This window comes from Adiantum capillus-veneris, chromosome 6 (assembly GCF_014529385.1).
Source record: "Adiantum capillus-veneris isolate H3 chromosome 6, ASM1452938v2, whole genome shotgun sequence".
Classification (NCBI taxonomy): domain Eukaryota; kingdom Viridiplantae; phylum Streptophyta; class Polypodiopsida; order Polypodiales; family Pteridaceae; genus Adiantum; species Adiantum capillus-veneris.
This window is the reverse complement of record NC_140936.1, coordinates 130094261-130118829: the sequence shown is the minus strand read 5'-3', so window position 1 is coordinate 130118829 and position 24569 is coordinate 130094261. Positions and strand designations below refer to the sequence as shown.

The 24569-nt window shown below is 41.1% G+C and overlaps 1 pseudogene; it reads left to right on the top strand.

Moving 5' to 3' along the window:
- The first annotated feature begins 51 nt into the window (after window positions 1-51).
- On the top strand, window positions 52-1043 carry LOC147456277 (uncharacterized; annotated as a pseudogene).
- The last annotated feature ends 23526 nt before the right edge of the window (window positions 1044-24569 follow it).

The following is a 24569-nucleotide window of genomic DNA, read 5'->3' as shown; positions in this document are numbered from 1 at the left end:
AGGTTGCTCTCCAATGAGAGGGTAACAGTGGAGGCTAAAGGGAGGCCCGCTATGTCGGTTAAGCCCGGTGCCCACTCTTTATTTACGGCCAACTGGAGGCGGCCCGACGTGGACTGATCTAGCGGGGGGAGGAGATGCTTCCTCTTTATACAGACACCTAGAACGGTGACACGCTGCAATCCCTTTCTTATTGAAATGCTCAAGGGGGGTTCCAGCGGGCTAGTTAGGTGGGCCTTGGGAATGCCGCCGACAAGACCCGAATAGGTCACAATGTAGAAGCCCTTATTGAGTTAACCAAAGGCGGGGTGGACTGCTCACGGCTGATAGAGTGGGTGATGAAAAAAGTGAGGTATGACCCGGGTGCCAAAATCCCACTAGGAGCAAAGAAGGTGCCAATTCCCCGGTCTCTCTACGAGGATTATATTCTCTATGTAGATGCGAATGGGATAGGACCGATCCCATTTAACCAATTTGGGGATGCGTTAGACGAAATTATACGGTCATAAGGATATTGCGACGTTGTTATTAGGAGGAGATCTACAGGGAGAGTAGTGCAAGGGCTAAGGCTCGGTTATGGGGAACCCATAAGGAAGAACAAAATAATGGGTTCGATGAGGTACCTAATGAAAACTGATCCTTGGCCTGGGTTTAGGGAGGACAAGGAAGGATGGGAACAAGGAGGCTGCGAGACGGTCGACCATGTTGAAGGCGTGGACGATGTCGATAGTGTCGATATTTTATCCAGTGGGGAATACGTAGAGGGAAAGGATAATGAGCCCAAAACGAGAGGGTGCCTTCTATACAACGCAAGGGGGGCAATCCTAGAAGAAGGACCGGTCGTGGGAGTGAATGAGTACAAGCCTCTGCCTCATCCCCCCCCCGAAGTGGAGAAGACCTTGGAATTCTTAAGACAGTATCCGGAGCTTAGGGAAGCCTATTGCAAAATGGAAGTATGGACGGAGGACTAGATGGTTAAGTGGGCAATGTCTTGCATCAAGGTAAGGGAGGGTCTAAAGGAACAGGTGGGAGGGATCTATTTATAGGCGGAGAAATCCCCCGCGCGAACAGGTCACGGACTGCCACCCTTATTGCCTAGTACTACCTTGGCCGGCCTGCCTTATCCTCTATCGGGCCAGTTGGGCTCTGGGTTATCGAGGCTAGCTGCCACCCCCTATTGATACGAAGAGCTCATTAAACTTCTCAATGAGGAGAGCAAGGCTATAAGCAGCACATGTTACCTACTATTTCGCTTATTTAGCTCGGAAAATAGCCCCTATTTCAATCGTAAATGCCCCGTGTAACATCTCTTTGCCACCTCATATGCAGAGTTTCCCAGTTGCTCACAACTCCTGCCAAAGAACGGCTTTGGTGCAGCCACCCTAGCAAACCTAAGATGCAACATTAAGAGGGTCGTTCGGCGGGTAATTGACCACCTAGTTCTCCACAGTGAGCTTACCTTGGAGGAAATCGACATGGTGGCATGCCACACTAGCATCTATGCGGGCCTCATGGGCCAGACTAAGGCACCTAATACATGGGAGGCATACAAGTCCGGATCCTTCTACTCCTTTGTTATGTACAAGTGGGGAGACGAGTGCCCCAAGCCCCTCCTAGAACGAATCCTCTACTCTGGCCTAAATGGGGTCAGCTTGACTAGTCAGACGGGTGCCATCTCATTGAGCATTAAGGAGGCACACCAAACGTCCCCGTCCATTGACATTATTGGATTTCAGAGGAAGGTATTGGGGCACCCAATACTATAAAAACTCGGTGCTGCTAGTATGTGACATCCCAGTCAACGAACAATGTACTAAAAGAAAGGGACACATAGATGGTCGGCTGAGGAGAAAGGGTCCCTCCAAAACCATCTGTAGTATCCCGCTGCCCTTGTGCTAGTGGATAGCTCTCCCAAGCCCACATCCTCCAATGGCCTGTCTCAAGAGCTGAAAACGTATAGTGTGTAGAAAAATTATAATAATGTTAGTAGATCAAATAAATTCAATAGACAGATATAGATGTTCTATTTCTTGCCCATATGTAATGTAACTTTAACTTCTTTAATGATACATTATTATACATATATAAAGTCTTGTTTGGTCCATTATATAGTTTAATAATTTGTATAATTCAAACTATTGTTAGATAATCAATTTGAATACATAAACTCTTTTTCTAGCTAGCCTTTGGTTGGGATAGCATTGTATAATGGACCAAACCAGATGTCTCTGCTTGGCCTACCTAATATAAAGGGATGGTTTGGGACTCTTCCAGGTCCTTCTTCTGGTCAAGTATACAGATGTTTATGATAGATCTCTCCTCTTTAACATGACCTGACTTACTCAATCCAAACGGATGGGTTTGGGCCTATGAGCTCCTTATTGGTCAGAGTATTCTTTGAGATCATTTAGAATTGGGTTGACACACCTAATCCAAGCGATGGGCCTGGAATCCCTTGGAAATCCTAATTTGTCAAGATAAGTTATATGTCGTAAAATCTAATATCTAGCCAACCCAAATGATTTTCTCATATTAAACTGATCATTTAATGTGGGAGAGTAAACGGGAATAAGGGTTAAAATATAGACATGTGATTATGGATCTATCTCTACACCTGGCCAAGGTTAAAGGGGTCCAAATGAGAGATGGTCTGTCAAAGAGCAAGGCTAGCTAATGGAGCTTAAATACCTTAGGGTTAACTTCATTAACGACCTCCAAAGGTTAGTGTTAAAAGTCCTTTGACCTTATGAAAACTAGAGTTGTGCATAAGGTGGGAACCCGCCCCAAGCTTGAGGTGCTTGTTGTGCTTGCTGACTAAGGTGCTTGAGGTGCTTAATGACTAAGGTGCTAAGCTGATCCATGACTAAGATGCTTGAGGAGCTCAAGGTGTTCCAAAAGTCAACAAGTATCCCTACTCATGGGGGGGCAAGCCCTCATTGTAGGAGCATGAGAGAGCACATACACACCCTCACACAAGTCAAGCCTTGCCTAAAGAAGCAACATGGACACATGTCAAGTTCCTCTCCATGTTGTCCCCATAAGGTGCCTAAAGCCTATTGGTTGGCCTTTCAAGGGGTCCAATGTAATTTTGCTAATTTAATTAATTGTTTATGCATTTATCAAGTCCTCTCTCAAAGGGAAAAGGGGGACACTTGTACCAAGGCTAGCATGGTTGCTTGATATGCACTCTGCATGTGATTGGCTAGGCTTGAATGGGTCCAATCAACTTTAAGCATGAGCTACAAGGGCGGGGGGGGGGGGGGGGGGGGGGGGGGGGGGGGGGGGGGGGTCGACCAAGGAAGCTAGGGGCTAGCTTAGGGGGTATACTCTCCCACACACAAGTGCAAGAGCTCCATCTCCTTCTCCAAGCTTGTTAAGAAGTTGAGAGCCTACGCCAACACTCTTGGCTATGGAATGCAAATCCAACCAAGAGCCATGCTTCAATGCTTAAGCTTTCCATCTTCTTCATCATCATTATTAGGCTATTATGATATTCTATGCAAGAATCTTATGCTAGTAGACAGCTGAATGTGGCAGAGAAGAATTATACCTCCACCAAAAGAGAAGGATTAGGGATGATCTATGTCATAAAAAAGTATAGACATTACCTATTAGCCAACAAATTTGTGTTCTTTGTGGACCACCAAGCTTTATTATACTTGGTCAACAAGCCATGCAACACAGGGAGAATAGTGAGATGGTTCATCATTATTTTGGAATTTGATTTCACTATAGTTGTAAAAAAGGGAACCACACACCAAAGAGGAGATCATTTATCAAGGATTATTTTAGGAGAACCACCAAAAGGGGTAGACGATGATCTACCAAATTCATATCTATTCTCCGTGGAAATGATACCCCGTTGGTCACAAAATATGGTTTCATTGATGACCATAGCTCAAGTGGGTTCTCAAATACCACTGTATATTACACCAGGATTACTTGGGCAATCAGCTATGTATCAATTACTAGCTGGAAGGCTATAAAAAAGAAATCGAGATGAGATATTGCTTTTGTGTATTAATCCTAAGGAGAAAACCCAAGCACACATTACCATAGTAGGACTTCACTTTGCGAAAGACCAAACTATGCAACAGATCTTGAGACTTGGAGTATTTTGGCCAACCGTGAGGAGTGATTTTCACTCATTTGTAAAAGATTGTCTTAAATACCAAAAACAAACACCCATACCTCATGTGACATTATTTCAAATCTCACTAGTTCTTAAGTGGAGTAACTATATAGTTACTTACTTATCAAGTGCAACATTTCCAGAGGGTATGGGTAAACGCCACCAAAGAGCTATTGAAGCTGAAGCAAGAGACTATGCTCTTATATGAAACCAATTGTATCGAAGAGGAAAGGATCATCATTTGCGTCTATGTGAAAGTGAAGATGAATATATACCCACTCTAGAACAAGCACATGCTCAATTAACTGGAGGTCACTTTCTAGTGAAACTACTACTAGAGCAATTTTAATAGTAGGCATATGGTGGCCAACCCTTTTTACAGATGCTAAAGAATATACTTGAAGATGTGATGCATGCCAACAATCAAAGATGCCAGGTAGATAGCATGCCTTTAAGACCAATGATGGGGGACTAAAGATTTTACAAAATGGGGCATAGATTTTGTTGGGCCAATAAAACCACCTGCTTATAGACCTCAAGCTCAATATATCATTGTAGCTACAGACTATTTGTGTAACATTTAATGGCCTAAAAACTTGTGTGTAGCGGAATTAGCATGAACATAGTGAGCATTTCATTAGAATAGATTCCTAATGAGAATTACAAGAGTGCTTGGGTGGAGAGAGAGCAACAAAAAGCATAACACCTAGTTAGATAGCATCAACAATACATTCAAAAGAGAGAGAAATTAAGCTATTGACAACAGTTGAGGACCGGATTTTCATGGATCCGGTCCCCCCTCCAAAAGGCTTTGTATTATGGTTTCTCCCATAGATAGCATCCTTAATCTTTTGAAAAGATTCTTGTAGGTCTCAGCTATACTCATCTACAACGAAGATCTGCCCATGTACCTTAAGTAGCAAGGGACTTTTTGATCTTCCCTCAATTACCTCGAAAGGTGCTTTTCCCGTGGAAGTATGTACAGTGTTATTGTAAGCATACTCCACTAAGGGTAAGTACTTCTCCCATTGGGATCTTTGATCTACTTCCGTTACATAGGCTTTTAGTAGATCGAGAATGGTTAGGTTAGCTATTTCACTTTGGCCATCCGTTTGAGGATGATAGGCCGAAGAGAAGTATAGTTTGTCCCTAAATTCTCAAAGAGACCCTTCCAGAAATTACTGGTCATTCTAGGATCTCTATCCGACACTATGGACATTGGCAAGCCATGGTACTTGAAAATTTGTGAAATGAAGAGGGTTGCCATTTGATGGGCTTTGATAGTCTTTTTGACAGGTATAAAATGAGCTTGTTTACGGAACCTGTCTACTATCGTCCATATTCCCGTATTCCCATGGATAGACTTAGGCAATCCAAAGATAAAATCCATGGATATGCTCTCCCATGGTGAATTAGGGATTGGCAAGGGTTGAAGCAATCCAAGTTGCTTCCCTCTATCAAATTTTGTCTTTTGGCATACCACACATTTAGAAACATACTCTTGTATGTTTACTTTCATGGTAAGCCAATAGAAATATGTTTCAATTCCCTTTAAGGTAGACTGAGTCCCCCTATGCCCCGCATAAGGTGGATCATGAGATTCATACATTACTTTCTCACGTAGTGAGTTAGTAACACATAGTCTATTGAGTCATTTGTTTGTCGGAGAGCTTGGTCTGCATCATGAAGTACTTAATACTTTGGTGATCCGTTCGCAGAATGAAAGGAGTCCCCAATAAATAGTGCTTCCATGAGTCTAAGGCATGTAGAACTGCAAGGAGTTCCTTTTCATATATGACTAGAGCTTGCTCAACAGGGTCGAGCCTTCGACTCTCATAGCCTATGGCGTGCCCTTCTTGGAGTAAAACAGCTCCAAGGCAATCACCACAAGCATCACATTGGACCTCAAATGGTTTTGAGAGATCCGGTAGTGTAAGCACAGGTTGAGAGATAAGCTTTTCTTTAAGCTTTTCGAAAGCATTGTTCTCCTTAGCAGACTATGTGTACCTAACGCTTTTCTTTGTTAGGTCATGTAATGGTCCCGCAATTTGTGAGAACTTTTCTATGAAGCATCTATAGTATGCACACATACCTATAAAGCTTCTTAGTTCATGAATATTCCTTGGTTTAGGCCATTCTTTTATTACCTCTAACTTTGATGGATCCATTTGGATGCCATCTTGAGAGATAGTGTGACCTAAATACTGAATCTCTTGCAAGAAAAATTCACTTTTCTTTCAATTAACATAAAGTTTATTCTCTCTTAAAACTTGAAATATTACCTGGAGGTGTTGCTTGTGTTCGTCTAATGAATTAGAGTAGATGATAATATCATCAAAGAACACTCCAGTGAAGGTTCGATGAGGCCTGGACAGCTTCTCCATCAAGTAGTTGAATGTGGCTGGTGCATTGGTCAAGCCAAAAGGCATGACACTGTATTCGTAAAGACCAAATGTAGTGCGAAATGCGGTCTTTACAATGTCTTGATCAACTATCCTTATTTGATGATAGCCACTTTTGAGGTCAATCCTACTGAAGTAGGTCGATCCTTGTAGCTTATCAAATAGGTCTTCTACCCGTGGAACGGGAAACCTATTCTTGATAGTGATCCTATTTAGTGCTCTATATTCGACACACATACGATATGTGCCGTCTTTATTTTGCACTAATAGCACAGGTGAGCAAAATGGAGATGAGCTAGGCCCTACCATGCCCTTCTCAACTAACTCATGCACTTGCCGCATAATCTCCTCTTGTTGAGCTTGAGAAACACTATAAGGAGGTTTGTTAGGTGGTGAACTTCCTGGAAGAAGTTCAATTGCATGGTCATCATTACCTCGTTTAGGAGGTAGCTCACAAGGGATGTCGTCAATAAAAACATCTTGAAACCCCTTGAGAAAATTGGATAACTCTAATTCCTTTTGGTTGCTTTTATTTTCTTTTGCTAAAGCATTAGGTTCATTTTGAGAATCTTTAACAAAAATCATGTACACGGAAATAGATCTCTTTATTGACTTGTTGAAAGCTGGTGTATGTACAATGGGAATAGTGTTACCCATTTCCTTAGCATCTATATACATGTCTTTTTCCCTGAACTTAAAGGAGATTCTCCTTTCAGGAAATTTAACATCGGCTGCCAGGCGGTCAAACCATGGTGCCCCTAGGATTACATCCTCATGCTTGAGAGGAGAGATAAAGAAGTCCTCTTTGTCCACATAGCCTTGGACATGAAGCCTCAATTTCCCGATTAAGGGAGTGACTGAAGCTTCTTGCCCCTTGAAGGCACTGTCTGCGGGTAAGACATCTCCCATCCCGTAGGATTGTATGCCTAGCTTGGTGGCCAACTCTATAGATATAAAATTGTGAGTAGAACCAGGGTCAAAGAGAATAAAAGCATCATGTTCTCTTACCTTTTCCCAAGCATGGCATAGAGGAGATCCTTTGTGATGAGTTTGGTGAGTCTCCTCCTCTTGGATTTCAACCAAGGAAGCTCTAGGAGGATCTTGGCGGTTGTTCTTTTGGGGACAAGCGCGGTACACATGCCCTTGTTCGCCGCACTTGAAACACCGGTTATCCTTGCGATAACGCTCAAGCTCTTCAGGAGAGAGTTTGTTCTTACCTTTGTAAACTCCCTTCTCTTTAGCTTTGTTGGAGTTTCCCTCAGGAGACTTTTGGACATTGTCCTTCCCCTTAGGCTCACTGGAACCCTTGTTTTCCGGGGGCTTATTATTTCTTTTAGCCCCCGTTTGGAAATTGATTCGTGAGGCCACCATAGTATGGTGTATTACCACCGATATGGTACGTGGCCTTTGGGAGTTGACATACTCCGCCATTTCTTCGGTTAAGCCCACACAAAATTGTTGATTTTGCTCTCCAAAATCCAACTTTTTAAAGACAGTGGCTTTGAGTTGTAGGTCCCAAAACTTGTCTACATATTTGTGGATGGATTCATTGGGAGAGAGCTTTAAGCTTCGCCATTCGGTGAGTACTTTGTCTTTGGCATCGGTGGCCAAAAACTGCTTCATAATGGAAGCTCTTAAAGCTTTCCATGTTCGTGGAGCTTCACCGTTGGCTCGTAGGCTAGACCACCATTGCCTGGCGGACTTTTGAAAGTGCATAGCTACATGGCGTAGCTTAGAGGACTCCGTGAAGCCCTCATCTCCAAACGCCGCATCGAACTGTTGGAAAAAGGCCAAGACTTTGTCCGTAGCACCAAAGGTACCATCATAGGTAAGGAAAGAGATGCTCTTCCCTCCCTCTTTGAATTTCTTCAACTTGGACGACCTCTTCCATGCGGCATAGGATTTCCTATGGCCTCTTTTTTTTTATGGTTCAAAGGTTGCACCATCACTTTCTTCAAAAGGTGAACAATTTGAAGAAGGTGGAGAGAGGGTGACCTCTTTCTCGCCTTTTTCTTGTCTTGATCTTCATTGTCTTCACCATCACTTTCATAAGAGGAAGAGGATGAAGAAGATGGAGAAGAAGGTGTCCTCTTTCTCGCCTTTTTCTTCTCTTGCTTTTTATCATCCCTCTTTGAATTATGGTGTGGAGAAGAGTGTGATGGTCTTCTCCGCTTTGGTGGTGATGGAGAGCGTTTAGCCCGCCGTCTTCGTGGAGCCATCTCCGCCGAGGTGGCGGGAGATTCACTTCTTTCTCGTTCCTTCGGTGGAGGCTCTTGAGTTCTCCTTTGGGAAGGAGATGCATCATCAAGAAGTAAATTCTTGAGCCCTTCGTATGGATTCTCTTCTTCTTCCCGAATCGGAGAGAGACCTCTTTTGGGAGTCTCACAAGGAGGCTTCCTAGGTGTTCTCTCATCATGGTGATGAGCTTGGAGAATCCTGTGAGCACGGAGCTTCCGTTGCACTTCGCTTTGGAGAGATGGATTGCCCATGGCTTGTTGAAGCCTAGAAACAAGATAGTTAACAAGCATCAGAGCATCATTAGTAGCTTGCTCATTAGCAAAATCAAAGTTATCAACATTAATTTCACTCTCTTTACTATTGTCAACCATTCTAACAACTTTTAGGTGTAAACTTTTTAGGTGTACTTTGGCACTTCAAGCCCTAGTTCCTACTCCTCTTTACCCCTTTAGAAAAAGCACTCAAGCTACTGTACCCGTGGCTCGAATACCATTAATTGCAAGGAATAGAAGAGAGGGTCTTTCGACACCAAAACAGCACCGGCTCCTGTCAAGATTCTAATAGCTCAATAGTGGTTAAGCCGTAGGCAAGCCCCGTAGGACTCCACTATTAACACTAGGTTGGTAACCTAACAGGACATAAAAGTGTCCTTTCAGGGTTTTGAAAAAAACCTCCAAAACCATAGTAGATCCACTCATTTTGTAAAATCCTTTCATGAGGTTATAGTTCGAGGCCTACTACACATGGAAAAAATAAGAAACTTGTAAAATTTCTCATCTTTTGGTCACACCAAGCCTCCAAAGTTGATGGACCAGTACATTTTCATCAAAACGATCATTTCTTACGTTTTGTTGCATAAAAATAAGATTAGGGATTTTTGTAGGACTTGAGATAAATTCCCTAGTTAACTTCAATGGGTTGGTGATCAGAACATATGATTGCTTCTCACTCACTATTTTTTGTTTTGCTAAAAGAAATAGGTACAAAAAGTTGATTTTTTACCATTCTGCAAACTTATCATCAAAGTTTCTATAGCCACGCTCAATACAAATAATATATGCATGTTTTCTTAGTTCCCTATTGTCCTTTAGGTTCATAAGGAGCCATGGACCATGTCAAAAGAATAATACATCTCTTACCAAGGGGAATCTTGGGGACAAAGATGAAGTGCTAAATACAGCAAACATGAAAAAACTGGGTTCAACATTATGAGTTGTAGAATCCCATAGAAACTATTCAATATCTAGCCAAATTTGATCCTTATGACTACATATGGTTACTACCTACAAAATGCATGTAGTTGTCACAAGAAACTAACAATATTGAAAAAGCTATACTTGATATACTAGAATGTTTCGTTTTCTTCTATAATTGAAAAAATCAACCATCGTCGTCTACTATGCAAAATAGGGTATTAGGTGCCCCAAAACTCAAGGAATATTAGCTTTATGTTACAATATGTGACATAGAAAATCAAAACTGCATTTGGATATCATGAAAGCCACCAAAAAAATCATATAAGAGCTAAAATTGGCTAAAAAACAGGATTTGACAATTTTTGTAATTTGGTCATAACTTACAACTCTAACATTTATTTCTCCCTATAAGCATCAGGACATGTTGAGGACTACTAAAGATAGTTCTCTAGCATTATAGACCTCACAAACATGAATTCTAGAGTGGTATAGTTGCAAAAAGTTGAAAAAAGCCAAAAACAAGACCCGTTTTTTCACACAGTTTAGGTTGTGAAATGTTGTGCACGGACAAGGTTAAAGATGGAATTGATATTCCAAAAAAATGTCAAGTTTTTTTCAGCTCATGAGACAAATTTCTAGACAGATAGCACCTCAAAATCCATTTTGAAACTCTTGACATAATTCAAGGAAAATGGTCACTTAACAGGACATAAAAGTGTCCTAGGACATAAAAGTGTCCCATTACCAACCTAGTGTTAAGACCATAGCTCTCGACGGTGATGCCCCGTTAACTGCACGAAGGCAGGTGCATTGCAAGGCTGAAAAATCCCTATTCTACTTACTCACATGCAATTAATAATACCAACCATTTATAGCTAGCTTGAGAACCTCCCTTCTTGAGCAAGAAAAGAGAAACCTTGTGCTCTGATACCAATGTAACATTTAATGGCCTAAAAACTTGTGTGTAGCGGAAATTAGCATGAACATAGTGGGGATTTCATTAGAATAGATTCCTAATGAGAATTTCAAAGAGTGCTTGGGTGGAGAGAGAGCAACAAAAAGCATAACACCTAGTTAGATAGCATCAACAATACTTTCAAAAGAGAGAGAAATTAAGCTATTGACAGCAGTTGAGGACCGGATTTGCATGGATCCGGTCCCCCCTCCAAAAGGCTTTGTATTATGGTTTCTCCCATCAAGAGAGACATTGTACAATACAATTATTTGTGTTCCTTCAAGACTAGCTAGTGCAATGAAGATGAAAGCTTCATGCACTAAGCAAAACACTTAGCAAACACAACTTTAATTATCCCCGTTCTCAAAACCAAGAGCTCACACACCTTCGGAGATGGTGAGAGCTAGCAGGGTATGAGAGTAGATTGAGAGGAAGAAGAAGTATCTTACGAGAAAGATGTACATCTCCTCACATAATCACTCATATTAGCATATCTTAGCTTAGTAATTAGCCTGGTAGAGGAGATGAACATGCATTGAAGCTTGGATCTTGGTTGTATTTGCATCCACATGCCAAGAGTGTGTTGATGTAGGCTTCTATCTCACAAGCTTGGAGTAGGTGTTGGGCTCTCCATTAAAGCTTGGGAAGAGATAGTCTTCTCTTTCTTCACACATCATATTGTGTGAGTGTGTGTGTGATAATGCCTTGAAAAAATCAGCCCCCTCTCTCTCTTGGGCGAGCCCTCTTGCTATTTACTCTTGCAGGCTCCCCATTGGACCTCCCCAAGTCAAGCCAATGGCTATTAAGCAGCATAAGTGATAGCCTTCTGACATGTGTCCCCCTTTCCCCTTTTGTGAGAGCTTAATCAATTAAACTTAATTGATTTAAATGAATTAAATCCCCATTGGACCTTTCCCCATTCTGACCAATAGGAATTAAGTAGCCCATTGGGCTGCTCAATTCCTATTGGACCCCTTCATGGGCTGTCCAATAATCATCCAGGAGACTTAATTTTCATTGGTTCTTTTTATTAAGTGTTTTTAAATTAATTAAACTAGATTTACTCTAGCCTAATTCTCATTGGTCCGCCTCTAAGGCCATCCAATAGGAATTGGGTACACCTTGTGGGCATCTGGCCTAGGGAGCTGACATGTGTCCCTCATTCCCTTTGTGTAAAGGGAGCTTGTGTGTGTGTGTGTGGATTTCTCTCTCATCCCCTAGAAGAAAGGCTCGCCCCCTCCCATGTAGGGATATGCAAAGAATTTTTTTTACACACACAAAGTATCCAATTCCCCTAGGGTTGACCTTTGAACATAACCTTTGAATTTTGGAACCTTAGCATTTTGGAAGTCTTAATGGGCTGAACCTTAGGGTCTTTTTAGCCCATTGTTGCACATGGCTCTTTTGCAGATGCCCCCCCCTTTGGATCCCTATTTTCCCTCCTTTAGATCCCTACCGTGGCCGATCTGCTAGCTTAACCAATATTCTAGTTTTTCTCCCCTAGCACTTCCCCACATTAAATGATCAGTTTAATATGAGAAAATCATTTAGGAGAATTAGATATGGATTATTATGACAATTTGACCTAGTGGATAGAGGCTAAGGCAACCAGGAAGAATGATGCTAGAACCACGACCAGATTCTTGTATGAGAATGTACTCACTAGATATGGACTTTCAATAGAAGTTTTCTGTGATAGGGGAACTCATTTACTCAATGAGGTAATTGAGTATCTGCTGAATGAATTTATGGTCATCCATAACAAATCTACTATCATCCACAAGACAATGGACAAGATGAGCACACGAATAATAGTTTTAGCTCGGTATTGACTAAAGTGGTTAGTTCAAGACGAACTAATTGGAAAATGAATCTACATGCCACTCTATGGGCTTACAGAGTTTCATTCAAGACAACTTTGAATGCTACACCCTTTAATCTTGTTTATGGTCTTGATGCCATACTATCAATATAATTTATATTGCCGACACTAAGGGTAGCTAAAGATCTTGAGTGGACCAGACATGAATTGTCAGAGAGGCTTGAAGATTTAGAAAAGCTTGATGAGAAAAGGCTAACAGCTATAGCTCACATCTATGCACAAAAATGGAAGCAAAAACAAGTTTTTGATTCACATCTAGTCACAAAAATCTTCGAAAAAGGGGACCTAGTTTTAGTTTATTCCCTTAAGCAACACATTTCCAAGTTCAACAAAAAGGAAAATGGGCCGTTTATCATTGAAGATGTATCTCCAAGTGGAGCAGTTAAGTTATCCACTCTAGATGGTGAACCAATGGCTAAGTGGATTAGTGGATACTGCTTCAAGATATATCATTTTCCACTAACCTATGAGTTGCTAGAGAAAATGCATGCACAACAAACCAAAGAAAGATTGAATGAGAGCAGGTTATTGATGAATCTCAAGAGGAAGCTTGACTTTGAGTACTCAAGAGGAAAGCTGATTTAAAAATTCAACAAATACATGTTCCCATCAACACTTTTGAACCAGATGAAAGACTATGGGAATTATAGAATGATGCAGTGTCAACGGATGATGAATGGTTGGATGGAATTGACCTTCGCATCACGGTACAACTAAACAATCATATCAAAAATGCATTAGTAGATCAGAGCTTGAATGAATGCAGTCTGCTATTCCACTTACAAGAAATCTACAAATCAGTCTTTAGCATCGGTAATATCTACTATCGAAGGAAGCAACAAAAACCCAACACGGGCATGGGAGTAGTTAACTTGAATGTGATAGTAGATGGATTTTCATGCCCACATCAATTTGTATGCATAACAGATGAACATATGAATGAAATGAGGATTCTTGAAATCTCATGCATGCAAACATACAAGGCAATACTAGATTGGGACACCAATCAACTCAATCTATCACTTAAAGGGGGACAACTCTTAGTCCCAATTGGACCGAGAAAAGAGGAATGGAAAAGAGGTCGCCCACAAAAGAAACCAGGGAATAAATAATATACGTCAACCTCTAAACAAGCAAATACTACAAGTAGCATGCAAGGAGTCATGCAGATTTGGGTACCAAAAGCACAAATCAAGGACAATCCGTCTCAAATTTGGGTGCCCAAAAACTCATCTACCATACTAAAGAAAGTTTCACATTTGATAACTCAGAGAAAAACATCTTTCAGAAGAGAAACTAGCACTAGATGGGTTTGAAAACCAAAGGAGCATTTATCTTCTCCACCAACTGTAAAGCCGATGAATCAATGGAAAGTTAAATCTCAGAAAACTCAACCACAACAGTTCATCAACGAGAAACCAAAATATCATTGGAGAGTTAAAGCTCAACAACTGTCATCATTGATACCTACAGCTCATGAGATTGGTGTGCCCAAGCATCGAGATGGTACAGTCAGACAAAGAGTACACAAATTACAAAATCTGCTATTTAGAAAAAAACAACAAGAAACCTCGACCACGGAAACCTTTGAGTTAACTACTCAAGACCCAACTCTTGCACCGCATACTAGTTTGAATTGTATTGACCTCCAAAGCATGATAGAGCCAACCATGGCTATGCATAGACACAATTGTTCAACCCATGCACATAGTCGTCCCGCAGTACTCCATCTAGGAGGGGTAGAAGGATTTTATTAATTAAGGGCAATGTTTGAAGAGGGAAGGAAAGTTGGATGTTAACATGTGGTTTTTTGCAAAATTACCTAATAATGCCCTTAAAAATCATCAATAGGGGAATTTTAGCTGATAACATCTCCCCGATGAGTGTAAATAGTGTATATACTATCAAAAAATACATTCAAAAAATAGTATTTTTTGCTTATTTTCATCATTTTTTCTTGATATTGGAGCTTAAAAATGGAAAAATCCGCCAAAAGGTAATAAAATAGTGTTCTCCAATGGATTTTCTTAATTGTTGATTTTTCAATCTGCTTTTTAAGTGTATTTTATTATTTTCTTTGATTTTTTAATAAACATATCAAAAATTAATAGTAAATAGCAAATGAGCTCAAATGGAGAAATTGAAGATACGCTGATGATCAGAAGAACAAGATGGACATGCACAAAAATTTTCAATCAAAACGACAAACGGAAGCGGGAAGCCTAAATTAGGCCGCCAAGACCTGTTTTTGCAAATTCTTGCAAAATGAGCTAACGGAGTCCAATCGAGGAAATTTTTGAGTCTAATGTAGATTTCACGGCCTAGTAGGATTAACAGGGGAATCTGGGGAAAAATAGTTTGGGAAGTTCGAGTATAGATATCCAAGGTAGCCCAAAATCACCTCATTTTCACTAGTCACTCTTGGAGAAGAGAGCTATCTACCTTCTTCGTGCGCAATTTTCGGAGTCCATAGTCGCCCATTTTCAACGCCATCTCACACGAGACATGAGGGATACGTTCTAAACTCATCAAAGAACGTTTCTATACAATCGGGTAGCAGGTCTAGGCCCAAAAAAGCCTAGAATCCCAGCTGTGTACGGATTCTTACGACACAAAAATGACCCTAGCGGCCTGTCAGCAGCTGAACTGAATTGGACAAGACTTGAACTAAAGCATGCCCTTAGATAGTAGAACATTTCCATATAATTAGATGACCATTTGGCAGGGGTCGAGAGGGTCCCAAGTAAATAATCTAGGTTTTGGCCACATGCCAGAATTGAATTCTGACTCCACGGGAAGCTTATAGACAAGGTCTATACAAAATGTACCTAGATGGTTTCAAGAAAATAATCAAGGCAAGCTCTCAAACAGTAGGAAACATCTCAAAGACTAAAAGTGTCAAATTTGACATATGAAGTCAAACTGACTCCGAATGAGTCCAAATTGGATGAGCAGCATCAGGATTATGTAGCGGACAAGTCCATGGCTTCAAAAGAGACCAAACAACTCTACACACCAAGTAGTAACAAAAATTGATGATTTCAGAATCGACAAGAGAACAAAGTGATGCCGACACAACGAAATCTTACCAAACTCAATTTAGGACTTGTTTTAGATGTATTGAAGATGTGCAGGTCATAAAATTATCTTTTCAAGCAAAAAATGCAGCTGTAGTTAATAATCGTGATTATTTTCTTTTTGTGCACAATTGGCTTGAAAATCATCATTTTGCCTCACCTATCACTTGTACACATCTATCTCATGCCACATGTCAAATATGAGCCCAAAAGATCAAGAAAATCTCAGATTTTATCAAAAAGCGCACTAAAGGCTCTTCTGTCCAAATTTTGAGTCAATTGTCACATTTTTTGATCCAAAACATCCCATATCTCACACAGAGGGTCTATAGCATGTCTAGAACCAGTTTGCAATAAAAAATATCCAATTTGATAAAAATGTTAATAATCGCGATTATTTACATTTTTGTCAGAATGAGTTCAAAATTCATCTTTGACCTTATGGGACCAAAGTACATGATGTGACAAGCCCACCAATTAAGTTTGATCACATTTGGATCTCAAAAACCCAAAATCCCTTCATATCTACTGTTTCACAGTTTGAAGACTAAATCTGGCACCATTTTCACCATGTGCAGTCAAATGAGCCCACACATCACTTGGAGTATTTAAACCACATATTTTTCAAGCCTATGAAGTCAAAAGTGCAAAAAAATTGAAAAATTTCCCTGCTATAAATAATCGCGATTATTTACTTTGGTTGCAAATTTTGCTTGGATTGAATGGTTTTGATCTTTACATGTTATTATGCATCTATACATGCTCCAAAATTGATTTGAAGCAAAATGGACATTATTTGCCAACAATTCAGACACAGGGCATTTCAGAGTGGGATTTGTAAAATTTTCTATCTTTGAAACTGCATTCTCCTAATAGGTGCAATGCAAGCTGCTGAGAAAGCAAAGAAGAGAATGACCCAGAAAGAAAAGCTTCAAGAATTGCTACCATATCAATTAGAGCCGAGTTAAATGAAAACAGCCAAGGTAACCTACCTATCAAAAGAATAGCTTGAAGAACACAACACCACAGTCTTCATCGGCAGATTCAAGAGTGAAGATGGAAATCAGGTAGAGTTGCAGATGCTACCCAAAGAAGTCTATGATGTAGCTGCAAAGCCAGTAGTGAAAGAATACAACAGAAGGTTAGGACTTAAAAAATTTTACAATCAAGAGCCATCTGGAGTGGACTTGCAGCGAGCTTATGAACTATTTTCAACCATCAAAGAGGATGGATCTGCCCAGATCACGGATCAGCAAGGACATAAAGTCGAAGTGGTCATTAACAAAGACATAGTGGCTGAAGCACTAAAATTTCCCACTGAAGGTATGACAATGAGGGCCAAAGATAGGAAGAGATCTGGTACATTCACAAAGGATGCAGATGCCGCACCTTCTTCGACCTTATTCTTTAGCAAGTGGAGGATCCCACCCGTCTCTATCACTAGCACTTCCACTTCCTCGCAAAAGAGACTACCAAGATACACTACTCCAAATCGCTTGATTGCAACCACCTTCACATAGGTATTGAAGTCAATAACAAGACAAACAATAGATCATGCTCAGTATGTGCTTACAACACTCAAGAGCACAAAGAAGGATGGAATAGTAACATATCTAGGAGCTCCAAAAGTTCTAAAGGATTGCATACCATGCCATTGGGATGGGCGACAACTTGCCGCCAGCCCCAAACCAGAATACATGGATAGTCTCAGCTCAACCCTCTCCACGAGCCACTAGATCAAAGAAGAAAAGAATCTATAAATCAAATGAAGAATCAGCAGAAAGCTCATTTGAAGCCCATAGCAGTGAAGAGAGTTCTGACAATGAAGAAAAAAGGGCAAGGAGAGAAGAAATGAAAAGAAAATCCGTGGAGGCCCATCAAGAAGAACGTCAACAGAAAAGATAAAGGCTCGAAAGAGAGAAAGAATCTTATGAAAGAAGTCGCCAAGATGCAGGAGAGAACCCATAATCATGGAGTCCAAGGGAAATCAAGGGTCCTAGAACCAAGAACCCTGAGAAGAAGATCTAAGAAGATCCAAAGGATCTGCTCGAGAGAATGTATGTGGAAGCCAAAGCCCTGGAGATACAAGAGTCTTTAGAAGTGCAAAGAAAAGCGAGAGAAGAGTTGATTGTGCAACAAACACAACAAACAGAAGCTGCAAAACTGACTGAACCACAACAAGAACAAGGAGAGATGTCTCCAAGACCACCTTCACCCGCTACCGAAGAAGAAGATCAACCATGTCCTAGTCCAAGCCCTTCACTAACAGACAACAAATCCAATGAAGGCGAGGAAACAAAAGGTAAAGAGAAACAAGAGGAGAAAGCCAGTCATGAACAGCCCAAGGAAAAAGACAAAGATGAGGTTGAACCTTCTACAAAACCTCAAGCAAAATTCGATGAACCGTCTAAAGAGCCACAAGCTGAATCTACTGGCCCTTCTAATCAGCCTCAGGTAGAATCTGTAGAATGGGAAAGAACGAATGAAGTTATCATCCAGGTTAATGAATATGCAAATCAGATGCAAATGATGATGGAGAAGATGTGAATAGCAGCTCTTCCGCAATGCTAAAGCTTGAGAGTTGGAACAAGTGATTGATGCTCTCCAAGGAGAGCTTGAAGACAGGATGAACATCATTGAAAATCTCCAAGGCCATATCAAAGAGCTAAAGAACGAAGTAGAGCAACACCAAAACGTCAAGGAAAAGCAACAAAAAGAGATGGAATAATTAGGGGAGCTTCTCACAAAGCTATCAGATGCATGTAAAAGCAAGGACCAATAGCTGACTGAAGTAACAAACAAACTTTTGAGCACTACTCGGTCAGTACAAAAGCTCCAAGTATAGTTAAATGTAGCAAATGCCTCTTTGAAATACTCAAAGCAGAGAATCAATGACCAAGCGGCATTTCTAAAGAAAATCAAGGAAAACCCACCTGTAGCTTCACTCAAGGGGACATATGAAGTTTACAAGACTTTGAAAAACAGAAACAAAGACCTAGAACTTGAGTTGAAGCTAGAATAGGAACAAAGAAGGGACCTCTCCCTAATGAGGGTACAAAGAGAAGAGCAGTTGATTAAAAGAGATAGAGGACTTAAAGAGAGCCAATCAGTTGCTGAGAGAAGGGAATGTGGAAGCTTAGGAGCAGGCAGGTACATCTGAACAGCCAAATCTAGAGATACCATCAGTCTCCTTTGCAGAAATGGAAACACAGCCAACAGAAGAGCAGACATGAGTTTTGAATTCCAAGTACCAATCACCGAAGAGGAACAAGTACCAATGGTCTAGCTCTCTAAAGTTGAAGAAGATGCACTTAAAGAGTAGATTGTTCATGAAGTTGATGCTGAATGGAAAGCGGCTATGGATTGGGAGTTGAGAGTTCTTCACTCTGTCAATGTAACACAACTCACTCCCAACCAAATCAATTCTCAATGGCATCAAAAGTCGCTACCCTACCCTTTGATAAAGGTGGAGTTACTGCAAGTAAAAGAAAGACTCTACAAGGATATACAAGAAGAGGGGTCAGATTCTCTCCACCCCAAATGGAGGAAGAATTGGCTCAACAAAAACTCAAGGTACCTCATTTTGTTTACAAGAGCACCTGCATCAATACAGAAGGATCCAACATTCTGTCTTGTACCAAGGGTAAGGACATGGCCGACACATGAAGAAGAAGAGACCAACTTGGCTCAACTACCCGAGACTGCCAGCTCCAGAGCAAGGACCAGCAACTAAGGAATACATGGTGAAAACCCAAATGGGCACCATGAGCTTCTTCAAAAGCCTCCCTAACCTCTCATGAGCAATGCTATATAAAATATGCAGAATGCTGCTCACTTGCATCCAAGTTTTTCATGATCCTGAGCAAGCAAGAGCCCCGTGTATGTCATTCTTGGAAGGTAACAAAGGCTTGTGCTATGATTTGAGTGGACAACCTTCAGAAGAAGTCCTCTACGGATTCTATGCCAGATGTATGTTCTTGCCATCCAACAATATGTTGGCATTCAAAGAGGCTTTTTACACAAGATTCTTCACATGGCACATAGAGATATTTGGGCCAGTGATTAGCAATCTGATAGCAAGGTTTGTCATCTATTCTACCATCAAACTTAAAATCAAAGTCACTATTCAGTTTTTGCAAGTCCCTGAGAAAGAATGACGAATTAGATATCAGAAAGCATTATAAGCACTTAAAGCCACCTCGCCAATCATCAACCCAAAGACTATTTCAGTCCATGAAACTGTGTCAAGGGATGACACAGTCGAGGAGGGGGGAATGTTAGTAGAAACTAACCCATGTAACATCTTTCAGGAGCTTTTATTGTAAAAACACTTATTCTTTTGATAAATCGGGAATATTGTAACTCCTATTTTCCGAGTGGTTATTGTAATCAATGAGGCGGAGCTATAAGCTTCCAGATTGTATTAATATATCCTTAGTTAGAGCTCCCAGATGATTAGTTTTTTACCAAAGAAACCTTGGCTAAGGTATAACATCCAATTTTTGTAAGTTATTATGAAGTTTTTGAATAATAAATACACAGCGTGAGCTAGCGATGCTCACTTCTCTCCTTCTCATGCTTCCTTCTCCCTTGTTGGTTGTCACATTGCAGTGTCGTCTGTTGCATTGCAACCACAGGTAAGAGATCTACGCATTGATGCAGATATATAATTGTAAATCGTAGCTTTTGGGTGTCGCTAACCCGTGGCCTAATTTCATCATAAGTAGGAGTTTAAGCTAGGAAATCACAAAGTAAGCATAGGCAGGGTATTGGAGCATCATTGCTAAGCATTTAGATGCATTCGAGGTCAGAAACAATTAGGTCAAAATTTCACTGCTGTTAATAAGATCACATTTTTTGCACTTCATCAAAAGTGAGATTTGAGACTATAAGCATGTGCACTTAGGTCTTATATACTTGTTCTAGAACTTTCGTAACATTCGGATGTCGTTTGATGCTATAATGGTCATGTGTTGTTTACCAATTAGTGACTAGCTTTTGATGACTTAGGTCATTTGAGTGTAGCTTGTGTTAGATGCAAGTTGTTTGTTGTTTTTCAAGAGATTGACACCCTCTTGTAGCCTCTATGCACTAGTTGAGTCAGCTTTGTCCCATGGATTGACAATTATGCTTGTGGTTCTCGCTATGTATGCAATAAGATAAGAGTGAGGTTAGGAAACCATCCACAAGGATTATGGGTTGACCGTTCCTCTTGGGAGGAGTTGGTGACCGTCTAGACTGCTTTCTTCATGGAGCCACATCTTCAGAGGAACTTAGGGATTCGCTTCTTTCTCGTTCTTTGGATTCCTCCTCTCTTATGGGAGAGAGTCTTCTTTTGGGAGGCTCATCAACAAGCCTCCTAAGCTCTCTCTCCTCTTGGAGAGGAAGGGAAATCCCATAAGCACAAAGTTGTTGAGTAACTTCAGCTTGCAAAGCAGGGTTGCCCATAGCTTGCTGCAACCTAGTAACAAGATAAGTAACAAACATGGGGGCATCATCATTAGCACCTTCATGTACAAAATCAAAGTTATCAATGTTCATTCTACTCTCTTGGTTATTTTCAACCATGCTAATTAAACTTATGTATAAATTACTTTGTGCTTTGGTACCCTTAAAAACCTTAGTCGCTACTCTTCTTTACCTTTTAAAATTAGTTCTCAAGCAGTCACACCCGTGGTTTAGAGTCTGTTGATTGCAAAGACTAGTGGAGAGGGTCTAATATTTCTTGGTTGATTATGGCTCCTATTGAGCTTGCTCATAGCTCAATAATGGCTAAGCCAAAGGCAAGCCCCGAGAGACTCCATTATTAAGACTATAGTTCCCAACGGTGTACCTTGAACTAAGTCCTTCTCAACCAATATAATAGATCCTTGCCCCACTTACCGGTACTATTGCAATGAATAGGTCCAACCTTTCATGGACAACTTAAGGAACTCTCTTCTTAAGCAAGAAAAGAGAAACCAATAGCTCTGATACCAATGTAATGGAAATGGCCTATGAACTTTGAGAATAGTGGAATTAAGAGAATTAGATTGAGCATTTTCATGAGACTACTTTGGGAATATGAGGGTGAACTTATTTAGCGGTAGAAAAATAACCATTATACTTAATTAAATTGGCATGAAAAATACTTTTGCAAGAGAGAGAATTAGAGAACATGACAACAATTGAGGACCGGATTTATGTGGAGACGGTCCCCCCTCCAATAGGCTTTTGTATTATAGATTCTCCCATCAAGAGAGAGACTTGGTACATACAATCTTTGTGTTCCTTGTGACTAGGTGATGTGATGAAGATGGAAAGCTTCATGCATCATGAGCATACCATAAACTTGTAAAAGCATTAACCATCCCCGGCCTAAGTCCCAAGGCCTAAAACACCTTTGAAGGTGGAGTTAGCTAGCGGGGAATGAGGGTAGGGAAGGGTTTCCCACTTTAAACAAGAGAGGCAAAGTCAAACCTTCTTATAGGACTTCAATAACAATTCAACTGAGAGGTATTAGCCATAGCGCTCGCTACTGCTGCTCGCCCCCCCCCCCTCCCCTTGCTGCCTCCCGCCGCCCCCCGCCTGCCCTTGCGCGCATCTGCCCAGCCCAGCCCGCCCGCCCGCGTGCATCATCCCAACCCGCCCCGCTTGCCCTTGCGCGCAGCAGCCCACTGCCCCCAGCCCCTCCGCTGCCCCTTCTCGCGCCCCCATCCCCCCCCCCCCCCCCATCTTCGTCATTCCCGAAGGTTCATGCACTTGGCTCTGCAACACTGTTTCTTCGGACAGTGCTCGGCATGCTCGATTGCAGAGTCTCTTCACCGCCCACTTCTTCTCCACAGCAGTAGACACAGATGGAGGCTCCAGCTCTACCACAGAGGGACTCATCCGAAGCCCCCTCGCCCGACCCCGCTGAGCCCACCATTCGCCTTGCTCTATTGCCGACAGAGCAAGCGAGCCTAGCCGTTGCAGTTAAGCGTTTGCAGGCGACTTCGATCATCTGCAAAATTCTCGGCACCCGTCCTAGCAGAGGAGAGCTGCGAGACCTCTTGCAGAGGTGGGCAAGATCTTGGATGTTCAGATTCTCGGACGGGGGTACTACCAGATCGAGTTCGAGACCTCCGAGATGGCTTCCAAGGTCATAGCTATGAGTCCACTGGCCATCCGAGCATCACGCACTGTCGAGAAATTTGAGGTCTTGCCAGGAAAGCACCGGGCTTATGGATGTGAGAGTTTGTGAGAGAACTCAACAAAAACTATATGAAGGAGTTAAACCATAGATGCCATGAAGAATAGGGTTTGGAAAGAAGTGCAATCAAAGAAGACACACTCTTTCTCTCTTGCACTCACACACACAAAGAAAGAACACAAAAGAGAGTGTCAAAACAACACAAAGATGAAAACATCAAGGCTATGGTCATATCGTATCATGGGTAGTATGAAAGGGTTAATAGATGAGTTAATGGCATTCAATCTTGGCTGACCAAATAGGCTACGAATTGTTCTTTGGAATTGTAGTTTTGTGCTTACCATAATATATATATTTTGTCTAGTGATTGGGATTAATTGTGTGTACAAATCCTCTTGGTTCATAGCAAGATAACTACGCTTACATCAAAAGAAAAGTTATAGTCTATGAGAGGTAGTATGATGGGATCCGGTGATAGAAGTATTTCATTAGGCCTTTCAGGGCCGAAGAGAAACACTATACGTTGTTAAAAGTGTATTTTACGGCTAATCCATACGTTAATTCTAATAGATCGTACAGAGTGAAAGCGATAGAAATGATCATCATGTGGGTTATTCATCTAGGATAGTATGTGAGAAATGTAGATATGAGAGAAATTTAGATATGAGAGAAGTGAAGAGATGAGAAGTTTCCCTCCCAAGCCCTATTCTTGCTCGTAGGCAATAAGGATACTGCGGGGAGAGATGTACCTGTAGCAAGGAGAACCTAAAATTTGTAGAGAGGATGAATTACTAAGAGTGAGAGAGATAAATTTGGTTAAGGAGATGAGATTAGATACATATATATATTTTTTGTATTAGAGATGAAAATGAAAACAACAAGAAATCAAGAAAACATCAATGTAGAACACATCTTACTTGACAAACCCTTCGGCACCATTATTGATGGAGAGAGAAGAAGAGTGGATAATTCCACTTTGATTGATACATCAAGTGCAAGACCTTCTTTGATTAGAGTTGATCTTCCAAGGTTAGCTTGTTGCAAGAATGGCTAGTCTTCTTCTAGGAGAAAGTGTAGGCTTAGGCTTATGTTAATGGCTAAGTACAATTAGGCATTACTACTCACTCCCTCAAGAATTCCTCTCATCAATGGCTTGAATGCTTGAGATCCTTTCAAGGAAGAAGAGGTCCCCTTTTATAGGTGAAGGGAACCCCCAATGGTTTACACAAGAAGAGAAGAGCCAGTGTGAATAGGAATTGGAAAAGTTGGAAAAAAGATGTCCCTGCATGATGTGGGCAGACTGGGGTCCAGTATTTTGATCATATCTCCTCAACCGTGGCTCCAAATAAAAACGTAAAAATATGGGCAGAAACTTCAGCTCATTAGCTATGATTTTTATTTTAAAATCATTTTCCAATTCGAATTGGAACCTTGTGTAAAAAATTCATCAAAATAGGGTCCATTTCTGGCAGCAAAAGTCTTCCCGTGGTCCCCTTAGCCTAGACTTTCATTTAATTCC